General features: G+C 42.9%; 2 non-coding genes across 2 annotated transcripts; both read left to right on the plus strand.

Annotated features, from left to right (window-relative positions):
• The first annotated feature begins 2550 nt into the window (after nt 1–2550).
• trnan-guu lies at nt 2551–2624 on the plus strand. The gene has a single exon. It is a non-coding gene; the product is annotated as a tRNA-Asn (tRNA).
• Nucleotides 2625–4002: 1378 nt separating this feature from the next.
• Nucleotides 4003–4074, plus strand: trnae-uuc. The gene has a single exon. It is a non-coding gene; the product is annotated as a tRNA-Glu (tRNA).
• Nucleotides 4075–8215: the final 4141 nt, after the last annotated feature.

Below are 8215 nucleotides of genomic sequence, written 5' to 3' on the forward strand. Positions count from 1 at the left end.
TAAACGACTACCGCCCCGTAGCACTCACTTCCGTCATCATGAAGTGCTTTGAGAGACTAGTCAAGGACCATATCACCTCCACCCTACCTGACACCCTAAACCCACTCCAATTTGCTTACCGCCCAAATAGGTCCACAGACGATGCAATCTCAACCACACTGCACACTGCCCTAACCCATCTGGACAAGAGGAATACCTATGTGAGAATGCTGTTCATCGACTACAGCTCGGCATTTAACACTATAGTACCCTCCAAGCTCGTCATCAAGCTCGAGACCCTGGGTCTCGACCCCGCCCTGTGCAACTGGGTACTGGACTTCCTGACGGGCCGCCCCCAGGTGGTGAGGGTAGGCAACAACATCTCCACCCCGCTGATCCTCAACACTGGGGCCCCACAAGGGTGCGTTCTGAGCCCTCTCCTGTACTCCCTGTTCAACCACGACTGCGTGGCCACGCACGCCTCCAACTCAATCATCAAGTTTGCGGACGACACAACAGTGGTAGGCTTGATTACCAACAACGACGAGACGGCCTAAAGGGAGGAGGTGAGGGCCCTCGGAGTGTGGTGTCAGGAAAATAACCTCACACTCAACGTCAACAAAACTAAGGAGATGATTGTGGACTTCAGGAAACAGCAGAGAGAACACCCCCCTATCCACATCGATGGAACAGTAGGGGAGGGGGTAGCAAGTTTAAAGTTCCTCGGCATACACATCACAGACAAACTGAATTGGTCCACCCACACAGACAGCATCGTGAAGAAGGCGCAGCAGCGCCTCTTCAACCTCAGGAGGCTGAAGAAATTCGGCTTGTCACCAAAAGCACTCACAAACTTCTACAGCTGCACAATCGAGAGCATCCTGGCGGGCTGTATCACCGCCTGGTACGGCAACTGCTCCGCCCACAACCGTAAGGCTCTCCAGAGGGTAGTGAGGTCTGCACAACGCATCACCGGGGGCAAACTACCTGCCCTCCAGGACACCTACACCACCCGATGTTACAGGAAGGCCATAAAGATCATCAAGGACAACAACCACCCGAGCCACTGCCTGTTCACCCCGCTATCATCCAGAAGGCGAGGTCAGTACAGGTGCATCAAAGCTGGGACCGAGAGACTGAAAAACAGCTTCTATCTCAAGGCCATCAGACTGTTAAACAGCCACCACTAACATTGAGTGGCTGCTGCCAACACACTGACTCAACTCCAGCCACTTTAATAATGGGAATTGATGGGAAATGATGTAAAATATATCACTAGCCACTTTAAACAATGCTACCTAATATAATGTTTACATACCCTACATTATTCATCTCATATGTATACGTATATACTGTACTCTATATCATCTACTGCATCTTTATGTAATACATGTATCACTAGCCACTTTAACTATGCCACTTTGTTTACATACTCATCTCATATGTATGTATGTACTCGATACCATCTATTGTATCTTGCCTATGCCGCTCTGTACCATCACTCATTCATATATCTTTATGTACATATTCTTTATCCCCCTACACTTGTGTGTATAAGACAGTAGTTTTGGAATTGTTAGTTAGATTACTTGTTGGTTATTACTGCATTGTTGGAGCTAGAAGCACAAGCATTTCGCTACACTCGCATTAACATCTGCTAACCATGTGTATGTGACAAATAAAATTTGATTTGGAAAAAAATGTTGTTGTCTTAGGTCTTCTCTTTATGTAGTGTTGTGTTGTCTCTCTTGTCATAATGTGTTTTGTCCTATATTTTTATTTTATTATATTTATTTTGAATCCCAGCCCCCATCACTGCAGGAGGCTTTTTGGTAGGCCGTCATTGTAAATAAGAATGTGTTCTCAACTGACTTGCCTAATTAAATAAAGGTTAAATAAAATGAATCAATAAAAATATGAAGTAGTTCTAAAATCCCAGATGCAAAAATGAATGGGTAAAACATGATTGGAAGAATTCCCGGGTTTTATGGGTATATGACAAGTCCACTGTGCCGGAATATCGGGATTCTCACTGAAATAAATTGCCAACACTTCTTCAGGGTGCAATCAAGAAGCAATTCCGGTGCAAGCAACAGAAATTACTTGCAAGTTGCGGCGCACTTAGCCGTTCTACGAGTGGTCTGAGGCAATCGGTAAATAACGAGCGTTTTCAAGTACAACTTTACTAACGATGGTTTTGGGAAACAGCTCGGAGATTTAACGATGCTCCTAAGAAGATTCTAACCAATGAATAAGCATGAAGATGCTTTTGTGAAACCGGGCGCTGGTTCCTCTCTATGTTTCTTTTCTAGGGAGTTTTTCCTAGCCATGAATCAAGATCTCAATTTGGATATCATGGCAAAGTAAAACATGGAGCCGGCTAAACTGCAAAAAAAAAAAAAATTCTTCCCAGATAAGTTGTTCGTGAAACATTTTGTAGTCTACAGAGTTGCAGTAGCATTATTCAGCCACCGAATTTCGCTATCGGCCTGTCTAACATCAAGAGTAACATAAGAACCATACCCTCCCGTCATTACATTCATATGCTTCCCTGTGTAAGAAGATAATCAGGTCTCTGTGGCGCAATTGGTTAGCGCGTTAGACTGTTAATCTAAAGGTTGGTGGTTCGAGCCCACCCAGGGACGGCAGTCTTTTTTACATTTTGAGCCTGACTTGTGCTACAATGATATTAAAATCCACATTTAAGAAAATAGTCCAAAATGTTCCAGTACTAGATCAATGTGACGCTATACACAAGGAGTACCAGATCAATGTACAGAGGTACGAGGTATTTGAGGTAGATATGTACATGAAGGCAGGGTAAGGTGACTAGTCATCAGGATAGATAATAATAAGAGTAAAATAAAGAACAGAGTAGCAGCATATGATGAGTGTAAAAGTGAGTGTGTGTGTTGTGTCGGTATGCGTGTGTGTGTTGTGTCGGTATGCGTGTGTGTTTTGTGTCTATGTGTGTGTGTGTGTGTGTGTGTGTTGTGTCGGTATGCGTGTGTGTGTGTGTTGTGTCGGTATGCGTGTGTGTGTGTGTATATGTCGTGTATGTGTATGGGCCTGGTGTGTGTATGTCACTAGTGTGTGTGAGTGTGTATATGGTGTGTATACAATGAGTATATGAAACATTAGGAACACCTTGCTAATATTGAGTTTCACCCCCTTTTCCCTCAGAACATCCTCAATTCATTGCAACATGGAGTACAAGGTGTCGAAAGTGTTCCACAGGGATGCTGGCCCATGTTAACGTCGATCCTTCCCACAGTTGTGTCCAGTTGGCTGGATGTCCTTTGGGGTGGTGGGCCATTCTTGATGCACAGGAAACTGTTGCAGTTCTTGACACAAACTGGTGCGCCTGGCATCTACTACCATACCCCGTTCAAAGGCACTTAAATCTTCTGTCTTGTCCATTCACCCTCTGAATGGCACACATACACAATCCATGTCTCAATTGTCTCAAGGCTTAAAAATAATTCTTTAACCTGTCTCATCAACACTGATTGAAGTGAATTTAACAGGAGACATCAATAAGGGATCATAGCTTTCACCTGGATTCACCTGGCCAGTGTGTGTCATGGAAGGAGCAGGTGTTCTTAATGTTTTGTATACTCAGTATATACAGTGGAAGCTCAATGTCAAGTCTCATAGCTTATGTAAATAAGGTATTTATGTTTTCTATGGGGTATTTTGTGTAGATTGCTGAATATTTGTATTTATTTAATCCATGCTACCTGATAAAATAATGATTATTATTAAACAACTAATTACAGTTGTTCATATAGAAACAGTGAAATGGGATGTTCAAATCAAACTGTGTTGGTCACATACACATATTTAGCATATAGCACATAACATATAAATATTAGGATGATATGCGGCGTGGCATTGACTAAATACAGTATATACATATGAGATGAGTAAAGCAGTATGTTAACCGAGCTAGACATAATGATTATGTTGCTAGCAAGCTACAAGAACCCTACATAAATGCTTCTATAATAATGTTACTATCAGTCCCATATGGTCTAGCGGTTAGGATTCCTGGTTTTCACCCAGGCGGCCCGGGTTCGACTCCCGGTATGGGAACATCATTTTCTTCCATCAATTTATTGTTTTCGCACTGTGATATTTAGTATTGTCCATTTCCATTCAGCAAAACCATATAAAAAATCGAATTGGTTAGCCATCATCAGCGGACGTGGGTCACCGTGAATTACCGTACTCCTAGCAGCAGAATATTATCATGGAGTTTCTAAACCAAGAGGCGCAGCATCGCGAGAGAAAGGAACGTTTTCGAAAAATACCGTTCAGACCGGGTTTGGGATTTGAGAAGTCAATGGCCGTTTCGAGAGGATCAAAACCACAATGTATCATGGGTCAATTTTGATGACTGAATGATCGACAAATAGTAATCAGTCGTTATTTCAAATTGTATTTGTCGCATACGCTGAATACAACAGGTTTAGGTCTTACCGTGAAATGCTTATTTACAAGCACTTAACCAACAATGCAGTTCAAGAAAAATATTTACTAAATAAACTAAATCAAATAAGTTGAAAAAATAAATTAAAAGTAACACAATAAAATAACGAGACTAGTCAATGGGGTACAGGTTAGTCGAGGTCATTTGTACATACATGTAGGTAGGGTTAACGTGACTGCACAGATAATAAAGAGCGAGTAGCAGCAGTGTACAAACAAAGGGAGGGCCAATGTAAATAGTCTGGGTGGACATTTGATTAATTGTTCAGCAGCCTTATTGATTTAATTTTTTTAACCTTTATTTAACTAGGCAAGTCAGTTAAGATTTTTTTTTTTTTTTACAATGACAGCCTACCCCAGCCTTTTGGACCTAGGCGTGGTGTTCCAGTGCCACTTGCCATGCTGTAGCAGAGAGAACAGTCTATGACTTGGGTGACTGGAGTCTTTGACAATTTTTTGAGCCTTCCGCTGACACATCTTGTATATAGGTCCTGGATGGCAGGAAGCTTGGCCCCAGTGATTTTATTTTTTTAACTAGGCAAGTCAGTTAAGAACAAATTCTAGGAACAGTGGGTTAACTGCCTTGTTCAGGGGCACAAGAAACGATTTTTACCTTGTCAGCTCGGGGATTTTATCTCGCAACCTTTCCCTTAATAGTCCAACGCTCTAACCACTAGGCTACCTGCCACCCCTACAGATGGTAGTGCGTACTGTAGCACCTTATGGTTGGATACCGAGCAGTTGCCATACCAGGCTGTGATGCAACTGGTCAGGATGCTCTCAATGGTACAGCTGTAGAACTAGGATCTGGGGACCCATGCCAAATCTTTCAGTCTCCTGAGAAGGGAAAGGTGTTGTCGTGTCCTCTTCACGACTGTCTTGCTGTGTTTGGACTATGATAGTTCATTGGTGATGTGGACACCAAGGAACTTGAAACTCTCGACCCGCTCCACTACAGCCCCGTCGATGTTAATGGGGGCCTGTTCGGCCCTCCTTTTCCTGTAGTCCACGATCAGCTCCTTTGTCTTGCTCACATTGAGGGAGAGGCTGTTGTCCTGATACCACATAGCCAGGTCTCTGATCTCCTCTCTGTAGGCTGTCTCATTGTTGTCAGTAATCAGGCTGTTGTTTCGTCAGCAAACTTATTGATGGTGTTGGAGTCGTGCTTGGCCGTGCAGTCATGAGTGAACAGGGAGTGCAGGAGGGGACTGAGCTTTCACCCCTGAGGGGCCCCAGTGTTGAGGATCTGCCACCTGGGGATGGTCCGTCAGGAAGTCCAGGATCCAGTTGCAGAGGGAGGTTTTTAGTCCCAGGGTCCTTAGCTTAGAGATAAGCTTTGTGGGCACTATGGTTTTGAACACTATTTATGATACAAGGTTTGGTTTTGATGGTCTCGAATAAAGCTAATGAGAGAAGTGAAAAAGGCCAATGTCTTAAGTAGTTAAACATGTTATTACACCAACCTTGTGAAAGCGATATACACTGAGTATACATAGTAAATGTCAATCCAGGACACTCCTATTAGTATGATACATTTTATGGGCAAAAGTTTGTGGACACCCATTCAAATGAGTGGATTCGGCTATTTCAGCCACACCTGTTGCTGATAGGTGTATAAAATCGAGCGCACAGCCAAGCAATCTCCATAGACAAACATTGGCAGTAGAATGGCCCGTACTGAAGAGTTCAGTGACTTTCAATGTGGCACACTCATAGGATGCCACCTTTCCAACAAGTTTGTTCATAAAATTTCTGCCCCGCTAGAGCCTGTCAACTCATTGTGAAATGGAAACTTCTAGGAGCAACAACGGCTCAGCTGTGAAGTGGTAGGCCACACAAGCTCACAGAATTGTGATCTCCAAGTGCTGAAGCATGTAGCACGTAAAATCGTCTATCTTCGTTTTGGCGGATGCCAGGAGAACGCTACCTGCCCCAATACATTGTGCCAACTCTACAGTTAGGTGGAGGAAGAATAATGGTCTGGGCTGTTTTTATGGTTCAGGCCCCTTAGTTCAAGTGAAGGGAAATCTTAACATTTCAGCATACAATGACATTCTAGACGAATCTGTGCTACCAACTTTGTGGTGACAGTTTGGGGAAGGCCCTTTCCTTTTTCAGATTGACAATGCCCCCGTGCACAAAGCGAGGTCCATACAGAAATGGGTTGTCGAGACCGGTGTGGGAAGAACTTGACTGGCCTGCACAGAGTCCTGACCTCAACCCCATCGAACACGTTTGGTATGAATTGGAACGCAGACTGCGAGCCAGGCCTAATCGGACAATACCAGTGTCCGACCTCACTAATGCTCTTGTGGCTGAATGGAAGCAAGTCCCCGCAGCAATGTTCCAACATCTAGTGGAAAACCTTCCCAGAAGAGTGGAGGCTGCTTAGAACAGCTAAGGGGGAACCAACTCCATGTTAATGCCCATGATTTTGGAATGAGATGTTAGAAGAGCAGGTGTCCACATACACTACATTACCAAAAGTATGTTACGATTCGTATGGTATGTATTCATTTGTGGACGTACATCATCCATTTCATATACTTACAATTCGCATGATATTTTACAAAGTTATCTAGGTGGCTAACACTAATGTTAGCTAGGTGGCTAACACTAATGTTAGCTAGGTTGCTAGCATTAGCTAGGCTAGGGGTTAGGGGTGAAGGTTAGGAGTTAGGTGAAACGACTTGCCTAGTTAAATAAAGCTTAAATAAAAATTTAAGGAGTTAGGTTAAATGGTTAAGGTAAGCTAACATGGTAAGTAGTTGCAAAGTAGATAAAAAGTAGTAATGAGCTAAAGTTGTCCTTGATGAGAATTGAACACACAACAGTTCGCATTATACAGCTACCCATCCACCCGACCAACAAGCCTACTTTAGATTTTTGCCGTAAGTAATCTTCTGTCTGATATAATACCAACGTAACATATACCAATTTGAGTGATCCAGATTTCCCAAACGTAACATATCACACCAATTTGAGTGAGCCAGATTTAAATTTACTATGTTACGTCAAGTCTATGAGACCAGGCTGTTATATCGAAGGATTGCCTTTGGTTTGTCAGCTTGCACATGCACAGTTCGGTTTGAGACTACCATTAGACCTCATAATGTGTTTCTAAGCATGACTTTAGCTAGCCAACCTCGCCATGACATCGCTTACAAGTTTGCGGACTAAACTCCACCTTCTTCGGTGAAGGAAGGTTCTGATGAACTTTACCAATAGAGCCCCACGTTGGAGGTGTTATGTTATAACACCCATAAAACCTAGCGGACAAACCGGGAAATGGTTCAATCGTTTCTCCACCATTTATTTTTCCCATAAGGGAATTTAGAAACACTTAAAATAAGGGCTATTTTTTGTGTAGGTTTACCCTGGAGTGACGTTTTGATAATCGTGTAAATCTCTCTCGGGCAAGGTGAAATATCAATATTTTCTGCTCTATTTACTCCAAGATTCTAAAATGCTAATCAGCATTAGAGTAGACATGCAAGACTACACATCTCTGCAAGCTCTTGAACATCATATCTAGCTGACACCTTTGCTAACAGGTATTATGTCAATTTAAAACTTGCACAAGACAGTTCACAGAATCGCAGAGACCAGGTTTGTGGAATCTAGCTCGACTTCATCAATTCGCCCAAGGTCAATACTTTTTAAAAAAACAATGTATTATGAAACACCGACTTTGTACCTATGTTTGTCCTCTGTAGTCGGTTGCCTTTCTTTGTTTGCTGAATCC

Source organism: Oncorhynchus tshawytscha, linkage group LG22 (genome assembly GCF_018296145.1).
Source record: "Oncorhynchus tshawytscha isolate Ot180627B linkage group LG22, Otsh_v2.0, whole genome shotgun sequence".
NCBI classification, from domain to species: Eukaryota; Metazoa; Chordata; class Actinopteri; order Salmoniformes; family Salmonidae; genus Oncorhynchus; species Oncorhynchus tshawytscha.